This window comes from Pinus tabuliformis, chromosome J, assembly GCF_031772625.1.
Source record: "Pinus tabuliformis cultivar Carrire ecotype Pingquan chromosome J, CPIR1, whole genome shotgun sequence".
Taxonomy (NCBI): Eukaryota; Viridiplantae; Streptophyta; class Pinopsida; order Pinales; family Pinaceae; genus Pinus; species Pinus tabuliformis.
Genome location: NC_142295.1, coordinates 843332301 through 843346615, shown reverse-complemented (window position 1 = coordinate 843346615; position 14315 = coordinate 843332301).

Sequence of the window (14315 nt, the reverse complement as noted above, 5' to 3'; positions counted from 1 at the left end):
ATACCATCAACAATACAAAATTTGACAACTTTTAATTTGAGAAATCTAGCTTTGGTTTTGGATAATCTAGGAGGAGCATTTAAATTGAAAAGAACATATAAAAGGTCTGCATACCAGGGAGAATTTAAATATGCCTCATCTATTGGTGGAGTCGCCAGTTCCTCAAGATCATCCAAAGAAAACACCATGTTGATGTCTAAAGCATTGAAATTTGATTCAGCCATCAATTTGGCTAATCCCTGTCCTTTGATCAACTTGGTGGGCTTGATTTCTATATCATATTCCAATATCACAACTATCCATTTGCCTCTCTTCCCATCTGGTCCATTTTGAGTAAGAATATCTTTGACCACTACATTGGGCACATAAGCAATGATATGAGAATGTAAAACATAAACCCTGAAGTCTTTGATTGCTTTAACTAAAGCAAATTCTTGTTTTTCCATGATATTGTACTTCAAAGAAGCATCTCTCAGAGCTTTGCTAAAGAATGTTATTGGTTGTTCACATCCATGATCGTTTTCATGCAATAACACAGTAGCAATAGTATGTTCAGATGCAAAAGAAAATATTATGAAATCCTTAGTGAAATCTGGGCTGATTAAAACTAGAGCTTGTGTTAATGCATGTTTGACTAGGTCAAAAGATTGCTTGGCTTCCATATTCCATTTGATTTCTGTGTCCTTTTTTAGCATGTTTGTTATATTCCTGAGTAATTCAGCCAGATTTGGTATGAATCTTCTTAAAAAATTGATTTTTCCAATAAAAGACTGAAGTTATTTCATGTTTCTTGGATGACTGATTTTAAGGATGCCTTCAATCCTACTGGGGTCAATCCTAATTCCATCTTTAGAGATGATATGGCCTAAAATATTTCCTTCTTCAAGACCAAACAATGATTTCTTAGGATTGAGTGAAATACCAAAATTTCTGCACTTTTCAAATACTTTTCTTAGATGTGCTAAGTGTTCTTCATTAGTTTTTGAAAACACTGTGATGTCATCGAGATAAATCACAATGAAATACCCAATCTCTTCTGAAAAAGAAATATCCATTTCTCTCTGAAAAGTAGCACCAACATTCATTAATCCAAAAGGCATTTTAACATACATGAAAGTTCCGAAAGGGGTAGTGAAAGTAGTTTTATCTAGATCATCAGGATGTACAAGAACTTGATTGTATCCTGAGAAACCATCTAACAAGGAAATCCTACTAGAACCTACTACCCTCTGCAATATGTGATCCATTTTCGGTAAGGGATAGTTGTCCTTAAGAGAAACCTTGTTTAAATTTCTAAAGTCAATGCATAGCCTTATTTCACCACTTTTCTTTCTGGTAGGCACAATGTTGGATACCCATTTAGAATATCTAATTGGGACTATGATCTTAGCCTCATACATCTTTTTGATTTCTTTTTCTACTAGAGGCATTAGGACAGGGTTTATCCTGCGTAATTTTTGTTTGAAGGGCTTTTGATCTTCTTTGATTGGAATCTTGTGTTGTATAATGCTAGTATCATAGGCTTTTAAATCTTCATAACTCCATGCAAATACATCTATGAATTCTTTGAATAGAGCTATATATTTTCTTTTAGCCATGAGAGGTAGTGATTTTGACAGTTTTATGATTTTGGGGTTTTGTTCACTACCTATGTTGCATTCCTCTATGTTTGTTCCTATTGGTTCCATTTTTGGTTTTCTAGCAACATCATTAAAATCAAATAGTTCCTCTAAAGGAGCAAGTCCTCTAGGCAGAACATTATCTTTGAGTTGCAATACTTTGAATTCTTCTTTTTCTGGATCTTTATGTATTTCAGTTTTTTGTACAGTTTTATTTACAGGAAATTTCTCCTCATAAACAACAGTTTGATTTAAATCAGTAGAAATTTGATCCAAATCACTATGTACAGCAGTGTGACTGTCTATTTCATTTTCCAAATCTATGTTGTAGTCTTTAAATTCATCTTTTGATTGAAAAAGGCTTTCAATTTGTTTGTAATTCCAAAAAACCTGCCAGTATCTCATGTTATCAGGCACCGTAGGATGGTGTTTTACTTCAACTATGTATTGTTTGTTTGGATGAGGTAATTTGCAGGTGTTAGCTGAAAAAGCTAGTCCATTGGCCAGAGCATTCTAGAGCCTAGGGATAATAGCAAGGTCATACTCTTCAAATGTTTTGAGGAAATCAATTACAACATTTTGATATTCTCTCAACCTAGGGTGTTTAGCCAAGTATTTTCGTTTAATTTGTCTAATTATAAGCTCAGAGTCTCCCTGGATAGAAATCCTTTTAGCACCTATCTTTTTAAGCAACTTCAAGCCTAATAATAATGCCTCATATTCTGCTATATTGTTTGTACACATAAAATTTAGTTTATAAGAGTAACCTTGAGCCTGATTAGTTGTTGGATTATATAACCAAATTCCTGCCCTTGATCCTGTTTTACCACATGAGCCATCAAAAGTCATATTCCAAAGAGGTTCTGTGTCAGGGTTTCGCTGCATATTAGGAACTTGAGTATCATGTTTTTCATTGAATTTATTTTCTGCCTATTTTACCTGAGTATCTATGTCTCCATCATTGTCATTATACAAAATAAAGGAATCAAGATCAGTGTGAACTGAGTAGAAGGGATAAATGTCTGGTCTTTCTTGACTACTCACCATGTACTTCATTAACGTTTCTCTATATAGTCTCCTTGATTGACCAAATATTGGTATTGTGGCATATGTCATATCCATTTGAAGTGTCCCCTGCAACTTAGCCCCCCAGGACCTTGATAATAACATGCCATACTTAGGAGGTGTTAGGTTCCTATACCAATAGGAGTCATAATTTTTGAATGGCTGAGATTAAACCTGTAAGATGTACATACCTTTTCTTTTTGCAAATGTTTTCCATATTCAAAAAATTAAAAAATGTAAAGAGGGTATGTCCTAAAAGAAAAATCAAAGGACAACGAGAATAAAAAGGGTCAAAAGAGATGAAAAATATGAACCCTAAGAAAAGAAAAGACCATGAAAGTGTGCCAGTCAAAATGCCACTACATCAGGCAGAGAAACTATACAAACATATGCAAAAACTAGCCTAGTCAAAAGGTAGAGATTGAATCCTGTTTCAGAGTAGGAATTCACAGAAGAAACAGTGGGGCCCACCAGCACTGAAAGAGAAAGAAGCAGGCATGCCACTCCTTCTGGGGGCACACTAGAACCTTCCACATCAAACACTCAGATGTTGGAAAGGCAACAAAGTGTTGAAATGTCCTCCTTTAGGATGCCAGCTGATAGAGATCAAGACATTAGAGAAAGGTACAAAGATATAAAGGCCAGGAATGAGAGGCTAAAAGCCTAGACTTACGCACAGTACCTTAAGATGGCACCTACAAACTAGACAAGGCTAATGTTAGCCTATGATGTGAAAGAGGTCAAAATGAAAATGACATTTATGAAGCCCACTACTCAAAAACCAAGGACAGCAGTTGACTTCAAGAAGATTGATTTTGAAGTGTTGGCCAAGGACATACATCCTATAGACTAGATTGAGATACACAAACAGACAGGGGAGATGATTTACTCCCCCTTGACAGGGAAATCCATCGCAGTTTATCAATTGTAGAATTTCCTAAATAACATATCAGCTCAATTTCAATTAGAAAAGGCCTCTTCACAGGCAAAGGACACCAGAATCGAGTCCTTGGAGGACTTAATCATTGAGTTGGGACATGATCCCAAAGATGTGAAGGCCACTGAAAAACTAATCAAGAAGAAAAACGATGACATAACTGCTTTGAAAAATCAGCTAAAGATTCCTCCACTACATCACCCACAGACAGTAGAGGTCCTGGAGACCCAAAAGGGACAAGAGGAGCTTATGGACCTGGTCCTCAAGCTAAATGACCAGTTGAAAGAAACATAAAAAGAATTGGACACATTGATTTAGTCTAAACAAAGTGAACTGGCCACCACTTCCACAACTACCATTCCCATACTAACAACTGCAGTTCCCTCAACACTGGCAGCATCCTTGGCACCAACAGCTCCACCTTCCATAGCACTGCCAATCACAACTGAGTCTACAATAGCAGGTACCTCAACAAAAAAGATAGCAGAGTTAGTGAAAGCCATGGAGGAAATGTCCATCTAGGCAATAGAGCTTAAGAGGCTTAAGGAGAAAGTGGCAAGCCTAGAAACTGACTGCAAGCTTGCCCAAATACAATAGAGAGAAGAAACACAGAAAGCCCTAAGGATGGGTGAGAAGATTAAGGTCCTAGAGAAGGATCTAACTTTACAAAAGCCACTAGGATAGACTAAGGAGATGCTCTGGGCCAATATCATTGACTCTGTCAATGATATTTGGCCATCAATTCAAGTAATGTTCGAGCAAACAGAACTGGTGAAAGTGGCCACCGAAGTAATACAAAAGGTAAAGGAAGACCTAGGAGACCAGCCTGAGGATGCTAATTGACTCAGCCATTTTTTGAATAGAAAAAACAGGCACGAACTAAATGAGCTTGGTGTAGAGGAAAGAACTGAAACCATCATTGAGGTCAAAAAGGTCCTTTCTAAAATAAACCGTATGCTTAACATAGAGGGAAAATGCCATAACATGTAGGTTGGCATTGACAGATTCATGGCAAAGTTTCAAATTTTGAAGGATAAAGGCCTTCCCAGTCCCATGGTAATCAATGACAAACTTATGACCCAATTGGACTATGTTGACAGATTAAATAAATTGTCCAAGGAATAGGAAAGCACTTCAGGAATCAAAGCATTGCCAACAGGGAAAGTATTGTATGATACTTTAGAAAATCTATTTTTCCTAGAGCATGAGGTGAAACATCTATTTGTCACCAAGCCAAATTTTTCCAAATACACTGAGGCAGATGAGATATATAGAAGGATGATCAAAGTAAAATTATCTGAATATGAATGGTGGGAAAAGATGACATATTTACTATAAGTTACCACAGTAAATCTAAATGGCAGCCAGATGAAACAGGTAAACAAGGTCAAAGAGTAACAGGTTAAAGAGTATCAGTTAAAGACCAAAGACAAAGATGATTCCAGTGTACACATATCAGCCAGCCTAAAAGGGCTCAAGTTCAACTGCAACAGCCAGCACTACCACAATAAGAAGGACAACGTGATGCAGTTTTCCATTCGTCTCTATCTTCATGCTTAAAGATATTTTTATTTCCTTAATTAAATATCAGACTATTATGAGATATTTTGTAATATTTTTTGTATAAATACTTCCCATTTCAAAGTATTTAGGGTGGATTCAAAGATATTTCTGTAGACTTCTATCTAAAATCAAAGTGCTATTGTATCAAGACTGGATTGGCTTGTTGGATCATGGAATAAAGTTCAAACATTTTACAGGATTCTTGTGTGAAGCAAAAATTAAATAAGTATTCTATCATGTGCATTATTGTTTTTCCTTATGTTTATTAATAATCATATGTGTTTCTATGAAATATGAATGGTAAACTAGGAATGATATTTCAGAACTTGCTTTAATGCACTCTGTTTTCACTGTTTACCTTCTTAATATTTTCTGCTAAACTATCTTAGCTAGGGAATTCTTAAATGCTCCCTTACTTCTATAGTTTCTCCCTGTGGTCTATGTAGCAAAGTATTCTTAATTGCTCTTTATTGATGATCACCCCCTGTTCCTTATTTTTATCCCGGTCAAAGGATTCTTCATTGCCCTTTTACCCTGGTTAGAATCATTCCATCCATCAGCCCTTTGAAGATTTGCCTTTTGCTTTGCTAGCCTACCCTGTAAACAATCCCTTTAATGATCTGGTCTAGTTAAGCTATCCTTTTATTGACTCCATAGCCCAATGGCTTAATAGCCTAGCTCTATCCATCTGTTCCAAGAATTCCACCACCCAACTTTCAATAAAAATCAAAATCCTCATGAACACTAAGAACTAGCCTAAAATATAATCAAAACAAAGTTAAATTATAAAGAGAGAGCCCTCTCTAGACTTAGGTTGGCTAGAACCTGAGTCTAAAATATTTGGTTTGTGGTTACTTTAGATTATTCCTTCTTTTGATAACCTCTAGGCAAAACTTCTGAGTGATAACAGGAGGAATATCTGCTACTACAATATCCATTACTAAACTTTTGGTTGGTATCTGGGCTAGTGTGAGACAAAGGTCCTTAATTAGACCTAGACATCTAACCTTGCTAGAGTCAAAAGAATAGAGATCTTTGTATGGCCTAGTAACTTCCAGTCCATGTTTTTCCATAACAGTCTTTGGCATGAGATTATGTGATGCACCTGAATCCAACATGGCATTATGAAGGATCTTATCATGAATATTAAGATAAACATAAAATGGAGGAACACCCCCTTCTTGAGGCTTGCCATCCACTTCTGGTCCAAACAAGAGTTCAGGCTAGTCATAATTTAAATTCAATGCATCTATGTTCTCTCCTACATTGAGTGCCTTTAGGACTTGAGACCTATAGATATTCTTATTCACCAATTTAGTAAGGGTGATAGAGATCTTGAGTTTTGTGATTTCATTCTCAATACTGAAGGGTGCTTGAATTTTTAGCAAGTTTGAGAAATTTGTTTTGTTAGTTATGGTCTTTGTTACTAGTTAATCTTGTTTACTTGTAGTAGGTATTTAAGTTTGGACATATTTTGTTGAGACATCAATTGTTTTCTTGATAACATTTTTTGTATTTCTCTTTTCTGAGTTGTTGTCATTTCTCTTTGAGCTTTCAACTATTTTCTTAGGATCAGATTCTAAAGTTTTCTTAGTAGAATTATTCAGATCTTTTCTATTTGAGCTATCATTGTTTTTCTTGCTCCTAATATTATATTGTCTATGGACTTCTAGTATATCATTTTCAAAACCATGTTTATAATCGTCAGATTCTCCAGATTCCAGTTTTGTTTGAGTCAACAAAAACAATTCTTGTTCTTCTTGTGTAAGAAAAACATAATCATCTTCATTAGTTCCCATTAAATTTATCTGATTCTCCTCCACTTCTTCAACTACACTTGTATCATCAGCATAATTTTCTTGAAATGGTGGCCTAATTTGTTGATCTAGGCCTCTTTGATCTCTTTGTCTGATTTATGGATTGTTTCTCCTAGGGTTTGGATTTCAATTCTGTTGGGTAGGTGTATTTTCCCTAGGAACATTCCTATCATTTATATTGATTCTCTCCATCATCCTTTCCATAGTCCTTACTAAGGAATCAATTTTGGCTTCTACAGCAGAAGTTGAAGCTTCTTCCTTAAAAGTCACTTGTCTTTCAGTTCTCATCCTAGCTCTTTTAGCTTGTAAATTAGCCTCTACACTCACAACGTCTCTTTGCATTGCTTCTAATGTTGGAGAATTTATTTCCCTAAGCTGGTATGACATATCTGCATCAAAACCATCTAGGAACTTTATCAAGGCTAAATCCTGGGGTGGTTTGAGATTTACAGGTATTGCATTATAGGTATTATTGAATCTAGCACAATAATCATGTACACTTTCACCTACCTCCCTTTTAATATTTTCATATTCTAATAGAATTTGTAAAGGGTTATTCTTGACCTCCCATCTATTGAGAAAAGCTTGGTGAAATGCAGGGAGATCAGTTATACTATTTGCAAGCAAAGATTTTAACCACTTTCTGACTTCTCCTCCTAAACTTTGAGTGAACATTTTGAGCTTAATAATTTCATCATCTACCTCTTGTAGGTCAAAATAGTCATTCATTTTGTTGACATGTTGTTGGGATGTTAAAGGACCTATCCCATCAAACAATACAATCTTGGATTGATATTCTTGTGGCATATTGGCCAATGGTGTAGGTAGCACCAAAGGAGCATATTTGGTAGCCATGATTGGTGGTGGTGGTGGAGGATCACTTGAAGGAAGTTGAACAGTAGATGAAGTAGGTTGAACAGTGGATGAAGTTGGACTAGTGCTAGGTGGGAATGAGAGTATGGGAATATGAGCAACCTTATGTTGAAGGATGAAAGAAGGGGTGAGAATTATGGAGGCAGTAGGACTTGGTGACTGAATATATGTAGGTGGAGATGTGAAGGAGGAAGCTACGAGGTTTAAAGCACTTAATTCTACTGACTGTCGAAGGTAAGCATCATCAATTTCTGAAGTGAGATCTGTCACTAGATCTTGCAGTGTATCAAAATGTTGTAACAGTTGAAGATTTGATACAGACTATGAGGAAAGTTCTCATACTGGGCTCTTAGGTAATATTTATGGATCAAAGATGATATGGTCTTTCCAATTCTATGATTTAGTCCTGAATAAGCCTTGTTCAAAGTGTAAATCAAACTAGATATCTTGGAAGGTGATAAAGTTTTCAGGGAGTGAGTTGGCTCTGTGAAGAAATCTACTGCTTGTCTGACTCTCAGTTCTAGGAGTTTTCCTTAGGATCTTTTCAGGATTATCTACTATGGTAGGAGGGTTGGGATCTAGATGGGATCTAGTAGAGATTCTTTTAGGAGCCAGTGTTCAGATCTAACACACAGACAAATTGAATATTCAAAAACAAAATATAAACCAATCTTAGGAATTATAATATCATACAAAGCTATTTAACTGGGTACTCTGAATTCGAATGAAAGGATAATTTTTTCAATGTTCCCCAGTATGGTCGCCACTATGTTATCGTTCTGTGATTTTGAATATTGGCAAGACAAAAGTCACAAAAGATACATCAAACCACTTATGAGTCTAGGACCTAGCCTTCCTAGACTCAGAGAGGGCTCTCTCTATGTAATTATGATTAAAAAAAAATTTAGTGCTATAGTGTATTTAGGCTAGATATTAGGAATAAAAAGATTGTTTGTTTGTTTGTTCATTTGGTTGGAGAAAGATTATTTTTTAATATTTTGCGTTCGGCTATGGAGTCACAGGTTGGGTGGTAGCATCAATCTTACAGAGTGTTTGCAGGGCAAGCTAACTGTTCCTACTAGATCTTTAAAGCAGAGTGATAAATGGAGTGACATAGAAATGATATCAGTTAGGATTAAAAAGCATTCAAGTATTTTTTAATCATAATTCAGAGGAAAACATATAGATTGTAAATGAAGATAGCAATAAGGTGCTCCAACAACATGTCTTAAACTATAATTTCTGCTTCACAATAAGAATGAAAGATGCATGGATGGATAAATAGAAATACACTAAACATAGAAAGAAAAACATCACCAGGTCAAAACAGATCAAGTATCTTGTAAAATTTCCTTTTCATTGATGCTCCTGCTCAAAATTACAATTATCCAAATGGAAAAATCATTCCCATGACTAAGGTCCAACCCTTAATACTCCCAATGCATGGAGGATTTAAACAAAAAACTACAACAATTTTCCTTGTACACTTGGCAATCTATTATTTATTACAATGAAGGAAAAGCTTACTAATGTAGCCAAGGAGTGGCCACGCTGAGAAAACTAGGACAGGTGTCCCTCTTTTTTGGGATGTTGTTGCCTAAAGTATTAATTTGACTGGAGTGGTTCTGCTCACGTGGTTGGTGCTAACTCATGCCTACATGGTCACTCTAGTCATCATTGTCTCGTTCTTCCTGGTAGTCACATAAGTTGCTCCATGATGCCCCCTCTGGGATCTTGATCTTGGTTAATATTTGATAAACCTCATCAGCATCAGTGTGTTTGGTAAATGATGGATTGACCAAAAACACATGCTTCAGCTCATGTTCAATGTAAATTTAATTACTGATTGCTTCTAGTAAAGCCTTTCTTGTTATGCTGCCTTTGACGTTGGATAGATTTGTAGCATCTGTGGTTATGCCCTATAATTTCTTGACATAATCGCCTTTTTCCATGAGTTTTTCATTTATAACAAATAGAGAGGGAAGGCATTTTTGATGTAGGGGTTGCAATCTATTGAAAAACCTGTTGACTGTCAGCTCTAGAACTTGGCATTTTTCTTGAAGCTGCACGTTTAAACTTTTCTTTTTCAACACATTTTTGACTTGTAGTATGGTCTCGGTCTTATCTGCTACTCCCAATTCTTCTAGCTCATATATGTTTCTTGCATTCAGAAACCTGATAATTTTGTTTGCTATTGCTAGCATATCTCCCAACTCTGTATTGGTGGCTGAAATGGCTTCTTTGTCTTTCTCTACTAACTCTTTCTGCTCAAAAATAATTTGGATGCTAGGCCAAATTTCATTCATACGATCTATTATTTTGTGCCAAATGATCTCCTTAACCCTCCCTAGAGTATTTCCAATGGAGGATTCTTTTTCTGACTTCTGAAGCTTCTCTATCAATGCCTTTGCTCTCTGCATCTCTACCAAGTGATTGTTTTCAGCTCTTTTAATCTGATCTTGTAGCACACCAACTTGGGATTCCAGCCTCTTGATTTCTTCATTCTGTAGATTCATTCCTTCCATAGATCTTTCCAACTGTTCTGCACTGCTTCCTGCTCCTGTGGCTGCACCTGTTGGAGTAGTTATGGGTAGGGCTATTAGAGGAAGGGTTTCCATTGTTGTGCTAGCCATCTGTGCTTCTTTTTATTTCTCCTGCACCATCTTTTCCATCTTTGTCTCCATCTGCCTGATTTGGATGGACTGCTCCACTATTAGATTCATCATGTCAGCCCTTATGCTCTTTTTTTCCTCTATTTACTTGGTCAGTGGGTCATGTGTAGTAGGAAGCTTGAGCTGCTTCTTCAGAGCTGCAATGTCAAATTCTTTCTTCTTTATTACTTCTTTAGTTTCTTTTGTATCTGACAAATCATATCCAATTTTTATTAATAAGTCTTCCAAAGACTTAATGCCGGTGTCCTTTGACAATGATGAAATTCTCTCAATTTTCAACTGAGATTGAGCATTTGAGAGGGCCACCTACATTTTGAATAAATTCATGGAAGTGTTGGTTAAAGTAGATGAAATCATTTCCCTGGTTTTCTTGTGCATCTCCAAATGATCTATTGGATGGACATTCTTGACATAAAACTCAAAGGAGGTCTACTTGTAGTATGCTGGAGTTTTGGGCTCTGATGTTTGTGCCTCCAAAAATGCCATATGCATTTTTCCATTCTCCGAGTCAAAGGCAGAGAGAAGTCTCTAAAGGTATTTCATTTCTGATTTTGATTTCTTTAAAGGTATCAAAGACTATCTCTTCTTTCTCTTTAGTCACCTTTGAAGATGAGGACACTTGAAGAGATTATTGTCTTTCGAAAATCAGAGTTGAAGGAAATGATTGTCCTCCAGCTGGGGAGGAATCTGGAATATCAATTATGTTGATCACTGTTTGCTATGGTGACCCTTTATCTTTGTCCATGTGTTTTCTGGCTTTCTTCCTGTACTTCAACCTAAATTATTTCATGGAAATATCAGTTCCTGGTAATTGATCTTCTCTGGATATCTTGACTATTATTCCTTGCTCTTGTTCTTTTCCTTTTTCAGTCCTTCCCTCAGTAATTTGTTTTTCCTACTGCCTTAGAGTTGGTGCACTAGAAGAGGATATTACTTGCTCCTCGGCCTCCTGTAATGTATCTAGCATCCAGTCTATTTGATTCATATATTTCTCAATTTCGGACCTTTGAGTGTGGATATAGGAAGTGGACTTGTTTTCCACCCTTTTCTTAGAAATAATGCCCCATGGGTCATAAGACCATGTGAAGCTATGGGAAAAATTCATCTCCCTTAATCTTTTGTCTACCTCCTCTCCTGAAACTTTTCTATTGCAAATATAGGGACCAATTTGGGACTTGATCCTCAATTGGGATTTCTCTTGGCTGATACAAAATGAATCTCATCTGGACTAATCATCTGTCTGATGTACTCCAACGAAAATATCCTCATGGGGAGGAGCTTTGGCAGTTTGTAGGGGGCTAACTCACAGCCATACACTCTTATTTCACTGTAGTTTTGGTACAAGTACCAATCACCAGTTTTGGCTTGATTAGATAGTTGCATAATTCTCTTTATATCTTCATTTATCCTTGGTTCTGTTGTTCCACTAAGAAGGCTCATTGCTGGGTGGACAAACATTTCCACAAATGTCTTTAACCTAAAATCCTTTTGATCCTTCATTACCAATGTTGTCCAAAATATTATTTATTGAGGTTCACCTTCCTCATTCACTTTGGTTAATGAAAACTGGAACTTGTCTGCCTGAAAATACAAAAACATGTAAACCAACACTAAGGAGTAATGAAAAACTTCATCTGTGAAAAAATTGACCAGCTGTTCATGGATTGCATCTACTAGAAACTGGCTGAAGTTGAAAAGGACAAAAAGCTTGGATTTAGTTGAGAAGATAGATAGGAAAGGTATAATAGCTTCATCAATCCATTGTTCAAAATAATAGCCTAGTAAATAGGAAAGAACTATGGCAATATGTTTGGTTCTGTCAGGGAAAACAGAGGAGGAATAAGGAGGGTTTTTGCTTGGTAGAGGTGTGTTCTCAGCCATGAAAAGTTCTAATGTCTTAGCTCTCTTGGAGAAATCAAGATTTTGGTACATTTCAATCAGAACTTCATGTGAAAAAGGAACAACTCCTTCAATAATTGGGGCTTGCATCATCTGCATGATGGATTGAGCATCTATTGTGAATAAAATATGTCCTGTTGGGGCCATCACTGCTCTTTGCTATGGATTGTAACATGAATGACACTTCCTGATCAATTCTGGGCAACTATGTGTTTTAGGGAAGATATAGAATGGTAGGTTGGTGTCCCAAAGGCCTATGTCATCCATTTCCTCCATGAATTTGTCCTCCCACCAGCAATATATATTAAACAGATCAAATTCTGAGAGGGTTTCATGGATCTTGTAATCCCTATCGGCCAGCGGTAAATGATCTAAATCCAGTGGTGGGTGCACCATTGGGTTGAATACTTTTGGTTGTTTCTTCTTTGGTGCTATTGTTGTTCTGCCTTATCTGTAGCTTTCCTCTGAAACTGTCCTGTGCTAAATCTATAACAGAAAGGGATAAAAGAAGTGGGATTTCAGTGAGGGAGAAAGAATAGGGATTTAGACAGAAATGGGATTCAAGAGTGGGAAATGATGATTGTTGCAAGAAAATGAGTAATCTTGCATTGTATTACTGTGCTTTGGCTTCATTGTGTGTTCTTGGTAATGGCTGAATGGAGTGAAAAAATGCTTGCAAGTGCACAATAACTGTTAAAATTTGAAATCAGTGTGAATTGGTGGTTTTATGATTTGTCATCGTGCCGTTGGATTGGCCTGATTTGGCGCGGGTTTGTTGGCTAACGACCCAACCCATTTATTGCCCAACGGTGGGAATGGACGTGATTGGGTGGATGGGACATCTTGGCGCAATGAGGTGGCTAGTGTCCAACAGTCTAATGGCTGAGTGATTTTTGGTATCAAATACAGCTTTTCGGGGGGCCTGTGGAGCGGTAGGTCATATGAGAGGGGGGGTGCAAACTCATGAGGGCATGACACATTGGAGAGTGGAAACCTTTGACTTCGAATCCCACCCTACCCCCACCCCCCTTGGGGATTAACTTTCGAAGGGTGAGGGGGGGCCGAAAGAGGACATAGGCTGTTAGATTAGGTAGAGTGAGCAGGGATGGAGTGATAGCTAGTGGGTGGATTAAATACGATGCAATGGGTGAGTGCGTGGTGGGGTCGGATGATTAATGATGGATAGACTATAAGTACAATGGGGTGAATATTTAAAGTTTAGGGGAATAATGATATCAATGTAATATAATGCCCCTTCCTTGGTTTTTCTTTTGATTTTTCTCTCTGACCTTAGGACAACATTAGCATATGTCCTTCTATTCTCAATCTACCTACCCTTGTTCTATAGCCTAACATTTTTGTTCTTTTCCATTTTCAGGATTCACTTAGACTTGCAGACCCTTTCCTTTTTTTTTTATCTCTTTTTCTTTCAAAACCTAACCTACTCTATCACATTTTTCTCCTCTTGGTCCAGATTAAACAGTTGAACCAATTTTATTTTCTACCTAGCTACTGATTTCCCAAGATTAAGTTGTTTGCCAAATATTTATTTTCTACCCTATCGACATACATTGAAATTTGTTCAATCATGCTTAGACTATATGATTTGAACAACATTTGGGGTTCTCTTTTCTTTTTCTTCTTTTGTTTTCTTTTTCATACCCTTTTTTCATTTCTTTTCTCTTTTTTCTCTTTTTTATTTTTATTTTTAATGAAATCAATTGGAAATTGACATCTTATGAACAATTTGAAACCTAAAAACTATGAAATGCTTAATCACCTTGAGATCCTATAAATTATAGGACCCTAACACCATGTACCTTGGATGGTCGTGCAGCTGCATGGTATCACAGCCTTCCACCAAACTCGA